Source organism: Lolium rigidum, chromosome 5, assembly GCF_022539505.1.
Source record: "Lolium rigidum isolate FL_2022 chromosome 5, APGP_CSIRO_Lrig_0.1, whole genome shotgun sequence".
NCBI lineage: Eukaryota > Viridiplantae > Streptophyta > Magnoliopsida > Poales > Poaceae > Lolium > Lolium rigidum.
The window spans coordinates 112,543,493-112,549,709 of NC_061512.1; the positions used below are offsets into that span (position 1 = coordinate 112,543,493).

The 6,217-nt window shown below is 42.5% G+C and overlaps 1 long non-coding RNA gene across 1 annotated transcript; it reads left to right on the forward strand.

Annotated features, from left to right (window-relative positions):
- Window positions 1-3,114: 3,114 nt before the first annotated feature.
- Window positions 3,115-5,151, forward strand: LOC124658018. The gene is made up of 3 exons (XR_006988971.1): window positions 3,115-3,175; window positions 3,671-3,807; window positions 4,781-5,151. It is a non-coding gene; the product is annotated as an uncharacterized LOC124658018 (long non-coding RNA).
- The last annotated feature ends 1,066 nt before the right edge of the window (window positions 5,152-6,217 follow it).

Consider the following 6,217-nt stretch of genomic DNA (forward strand, 5'->3'; position numbering starts at 1 on the left):
TGTGACTCCTCTTCCTCTTCTGCGCGCTCAAGTTTCTCTCTGCTGCCCTCAAAACCCTGCATCAGTATTGGAGCCAGAATACATTCAGATTAATCCTCCTTAGTATTGTTTCTCATCAGTACTGGACCATCATTTGGGACCTCAAAGATTTGAATAGTTACTATTTATACTCAGCAATTTACACGACTAAAGAATTTGGACCAAAGCTGCACTCCACCGTTTGCTGCTATGATTGATTTGCTAGCTTTAGTTACATTAATTTTAAGACGCTCGGACACTTGAGTTCAAATACTGAAAAACTAATCAGAGCTAAGCATGATTTACATATTGCTTATAGGACTAACCATTATTTTTGGACAGGTGTTCAGTGTAACAGCTCATGATTCCATTTGACAGTTCGAAAAAGAAAAGAAAGATACTGTTCCAGTTTATGTCAAACAAAATTACAGAAGAAACAGTAAGCTTTTAGAAAGCTAATATTGTAGAAAAGAATGGAATAACTTAGCGAAATCGGTAATCATTTTGGTAAATGTGTACCAAAAAACATCTGAATGTAGAAATCAGGGAAGGAAGCAGTAGCATATAAACAACAATATATCAAGGAAAACATTGTTTGATATTATGCAAGAATATGCAGAGTAAAGAGTTGTTCACGTTGGAGTCAGAGCAGTGTTTATGTAACCAGTGTTTATGCAGAGTAAAGAATTGTTCATATGAGAGAACTTTTTGTACCTCCATTGTAAGATTCAAAGTTCCCACAGTGAGATCCAACTGGGATGAAGTTCACAAGCACTCCTTAAATCCAACAAAAAATATACAATCAAGTCGATATGTATCAATCCTTCATAAGATTCAGAGTGTAGCTTGGGAATCGATCGACCTGAACCGTGGCTGTCGATCGATCAAGAAATAAAACTCAGTCCCACTAAACTGATGTCGTACATGCAAAGGGAGAAACAAAATGCTCTTAGAAACTCAAAAAGAACACACCTGTGAGATCATCTTAACCTGCCACAACGGCATGCCACCTTCCACGACCCATTGCAGAGGAAGGACAATCCATGTAATGAGAAGGCTATTCAGTTCAGTATGTTTTTTACGATAAAAAGCTGATCTGATAACCTATGTATGTGAATATCACAGAAACATAATAACTATCTACATAGAGAAAAGGGAAGCATGTTTAACACCTTATGGACAATTGGAGTTCTCCGTCTCCTTGCACTTGCGCACCATGTCAAGGAAGGAGTCCATTTGGACGGACGTCCATCCCTCTCGCTGTTGCATAATAGGAGCAATATTCATTCTGGACCTCGCGGAGCTCCCCTGCGGCAAGTGAAGCGTGGAGCAGAGCGTAGCATCGATGCAGCACTCAAACGTGGGTGGCCACCACTCGGCAGCATCGGCGCCGATGGACTCGAAGGCCAGATATAGAATACAGAACACATGCCTAATACATCACCTTTGCTCCATGGTAGTGGATCACTCACAAACCTGATGCCTAGTTTCTATGAATTTATCATGTCTCAAAAGTCAAAACCAGACTTTCCTCAAGTGCATACTCGGTGATGCACTACTGCTTCAGTATCATCTTGCCCGCAGAGGCAGGGCAACGTTAATCCGATGAGAGCGCATCGTCACGGCTAACATAAGAAATTCAATTTTAGAGTTATTTTCAACAATATGTATGTTCATTCATAATTTACACAACAAAAATGATACAAAATCCACTGAATGAAAAAAAAAATGAATATTGCAATGAACGATCATACTTGGTCTAGTATTAGCAGAGTAGCAGACTGCAGGTAACACCAATTGAGAACAAGCAAGTGCGACCCCCTTTGCCCTATCTCACAGCTCTCCACGATATCCCCGTCGCGCACTCGCGCTGGGCGAAAATTCTACCGCCTCGCCAGCCGATATGTACTGCAGTAGTACTACCACACAGCACGAGCACTGGAGCTGTACTGCAAGCGAGCGAGGACAAAAACGGCTGAACCTTTGCTATCCTCTCACCTTCGCTCTCTCCCTCCCCAAATCCCTAATTTCTCCCCCCTCCCAATCTTCCTGGCGGCGGCAGCGAGCGAGCAGGCGGCTGCATTTACCGGGACTAGCGGCGGCGAGCGGGCAGCAGAGCTGCGACGACAAGGTCAAGAACCCCGGCGGCCGCCTCCCCCACCACCGGGAAAAGGAGAGGAAGGGGAAAGGGACCCCCTTTTCCTCGCCCCGGCGGTCATCCGGGAGAAGGATGACCTGTGTGCCTCCAGATGTGCTGCTGCCGCGACATGGAAGCCGGCCTGCTGATGCTGCTCTCCTCCGATGTCGGGGACGACCGGCTGCTGCTGCACGCCCGTGAATAGTGGCGATTGGCGATTGAGTACTCCTTGATGTCAGGTCCGTTCCCCACTAGATTCATTCCTGCTACAATTGCTGCCTTGATTTTAACCTTCAGAAGACAAAATTTGCAAAATGGGTGTTCCAACTTGCAAGTCCTTATATCAGATCCAAGGGAGCTGAGGCATGTTCATTTATCTCCTTTGCAGTCCAGTACTACGATTAATTTTGTATTTCCCAAATGGATCTGCAACGAGTTTATCACCCTTTTATTCATTTCTTCTAATGGATCATCATGCCTTTTGCCTTTACGGTCACCCCTAAACTTTAATGGTCTCTAGCAGTATACCTAATAACTTACTATTTCCACAGAGAATCCAACATAACTAAGGAGTGATTTGACAAAGTTCTGAAAGCTGGTTCTAATGTTGTATTTACCACCAGGGGAATTGATGATATGTCTTTGAAGGTACTTTTCATCAACTCGGGCATAACCGGTTGCTGCTCATGTTCTTAATATGATTTTGTATATGCTTTCTTACGCACTTTTGATATTAGCTGGGCTAAGAATATGATGCAGCGCCTCAAGAGTTGCTTAAAGATGATATACCATACTCGATTTTGAATATAGCTTCAGCAAACTGTTGAAGTGTAATATAACTATAATTTAGAGAATATGATGCAGAGCATTTGTTCCTATGCTCTTCCTTGTCAGAGGATGCTCTTCTCGATGATGGTGATAATGCAAGGTAGCGGTGGCCTGTTAATATCAAGACCCACGAAGCAGTGATGCGAAAATGTTCAAGCAACTCACTCAAGAGCATGGTGTTTACTCTGGCAGGTACATATTTCTTATTTGATTGTACCTTTGGCCTGTTATTATCTTCTTTTTTACTTCTGGCCTAACGAGTTTCAGGTCGTGTCGCTCTGTTCCGTGGTGCGTGTCTCTTCGGTTACAGTATTACCGTTTTAGGGTGCCCTTTTCTTACGACTGTTCTATATGCTAACTGCCTTTGATCATCGCTATAAGTTGTCTCATGTGGAGGTTGTGGACAGATCGCAGTTTGTTGGTGCCTGGCCGTACGCCTCTGGTGTAAGATCGGCGATAGCACTGAAACATGCTCCAGCCACAATTTATATATGATCAAAAGCCATAATTAGCTTCAGACTATCAGCATAACTAGGCCATATATATTTAGAGGACACTGTTTCTACTTTTGGGCATACAGTTTTTGTCATCTTTGCATACCATGTTTCCTCTTTTATGCGCTGGATTAGGAAAAAAAATCTTTGGGTTGCAAATAGCACAGCAATGTGTTCTTTGTTTATCTGTCAGTGAGAAAATCCAAGATCTTGTCTTGGCTAAAAGAGAGTTATGTGGATGGTGTTCCTCCCACTGAGCAGCATACAATGGTATCTTCTGGTGTTTTTACAGAAGAGAGTTGAGTGAGAAATGGAATATGGTAGGAAAAGGTAATAATGCTTGGTATGTAAGTCCGTTTGTATAAATTGCAAGAACTATATGACCTTGATCACACCTTTGTTCAACAGTTGTTTTTGCTCATATTTCCTTTTGAACTTCTTAGGTATATATTTGGTGATCATAGGCCTATACTGGTTAATTGTTAGCAATTGCTTCAAAAACCTGTTAAAGTTAGTAATTGCTTTTGGACCATAGGTATGAACACATGTCATTTTCATTAAGTCAAGTGTCCCACCTGAAGCCTCTTGGTAACAAAAATACGTTTACTTATGAAATATCTTTCAAAATACGGAATATGTATTGCGGGAAATCTGTGATAAAATGGGTCATGATGGGATGTATGCAAACTTTTGTTTCAGAAAACAGGGTACCAGGTCCAGGCTAGACAGGTGGTTAACCCTCTTTGTGATATCATACATTTTCTTGCAATTCAAGGACTTACAGCTTAGGCCTTGAATCAGTTTGTGGTTTACCTTGCATCTTTTTGTGCCTTGTGCTCACAACAAATTGATGCATCTTCTTTTGCATAGGAGAAGTGGTAAATACGTTTGTACGCATATAATGCCCGGTTTATAGGTTGATAATTATAGTGAATAAGATGTAGGTGCATATTCTGTTGCAATTCAAATTGGAAGCAGATGATTTATTGATTGGAATTTTCTATCTGTGTTCTGGTGTGCTTGTCTTATCTATGCATTTGAAACTAGCAAACTATGTCTTTTCAAGATAGTAAAATTGAGGAAAACGGATTCAGTTCTTCAATAGAAAGATAATCGTTAAGACAGCTATGTACTCTTGCATTCTAATTAGCATTAAAGGCCTTGAGAAAGGCTGGCCCTGCAACCCTATTGGCCCACTCTGCAGAACCGAACCTGAAACTGATGTTTGCCTCCTCGCCAACTGCCCCTTTGGGCTTTTCGGCTTGATTGGTGGCAGCTGTCTTCTAATAAGCTTTTTGTTCAGCACTGCAAGGCCTGGAGCTCCATCATGCAGCTGCTGTGGTGGACATGGAAGGAAAGAAATGATAGCATCTTCCGGCGTCGCACTTTGCTGCTGCCGAAATCTCTAGACAGATTCCGTGGGGACCTGTCGATGTGGTCGGATGCTCCAAAATGCTGAACCTAGGAAGACCACGTGAATGCCTAAATATTTGTCATTCTGTTGGTTGCTGAACGGCCGGCTGGGTGCTGCTGAGTCTCTGGTGCTTTCTATTCTTTTTTCTTTAGTTTTTTCGGTTTCGTTCCTAGCTTGGTTCGGTCACCCTTCAAACCCTGTAACTCTGCTCTAATCTATAATCAATGAAAAGCTGCGCTGACAACCTTTTCGTCTAGAAATGTTTCAGCTTCTCAGCCTTTTATTCTTGTTGTTCCAAGATTGTAAAATTGAGGAGAAAAGAATGCAGTTGTTCAACAGAAAGTAAATTGTTGCGACGGCTCTGCATATGTTCTACTCTTGCATTCTAAGTATCAAAGGCCTTTGTCTTTTCTATTTATTTTCTGAAGACTCTGGGTAATACACGCAATTAGGCAACAATGTATGATCTTTCATGTCTTCAGTTTTCAATGCACTTGTGAATTATACACTCTTATGTTGTTTGATACCTGAGTACACTGTTATCTGTGTGTTACCAAATACGAGGACAGAAAGATCCCCACGTGAAGAAAAGATCTTGAAACGTGAAGCTAATAAGAGAAAAGCTGAGAAAAGAAGATTAGCTCAGTGCAAATATTAGGGATAGAAGGTGTCGTGATTTGCTTGCACCTGACCAGAGAGGAGCTGCCCCATGGGGCAGCCCAACCACTAGTAATTTAGAATTTCCCAGCCACAAGGTTTTTGTATTAGCATTTCCCATTTACATCAGAGTACAGTTTCAACTAACAATTATACTACCAGTATCAAATGGATTACACGCTGCAGTCTAGTAGAATTTCAGTGATAAATTTCATGCCAAGTGAATAACCTAGGCAATCCAGAAGTTGATCCATCCTAAAATATAAATATATGAACATGGACCAACGCAGAAATAAAACAGAACCTTGTTTTTGTCAGCGATTCCCCCAAGGTCGCAGGATTTGCAACCCAGCAGCAGCTAGACTCTCTACTGCAAACCCAAAAAATTGCAGTTTTCTCAGAGTCATTTCATCAAATACGTCACCAGCAAGAGATATATAATACAGTAGATAGACGAGAGGGAGAGAGGCTCGTAACAGAGAGCAGCAGGACGAGAGCTAGCCATAGGAGGTACATGTTTGGATGAGCAGCGTCCTTGTGAGGATACAGAGGGAGGGCCGCCCGTCGTGTACAAGGCGAGGTCGACGCCGCTTTGCGCCGGACATGGGGCAGAGGACAGCGAGCTAGTCTTGATTGCCAATGGGCAGCACGGGGTGGGTGGCTCCCCAA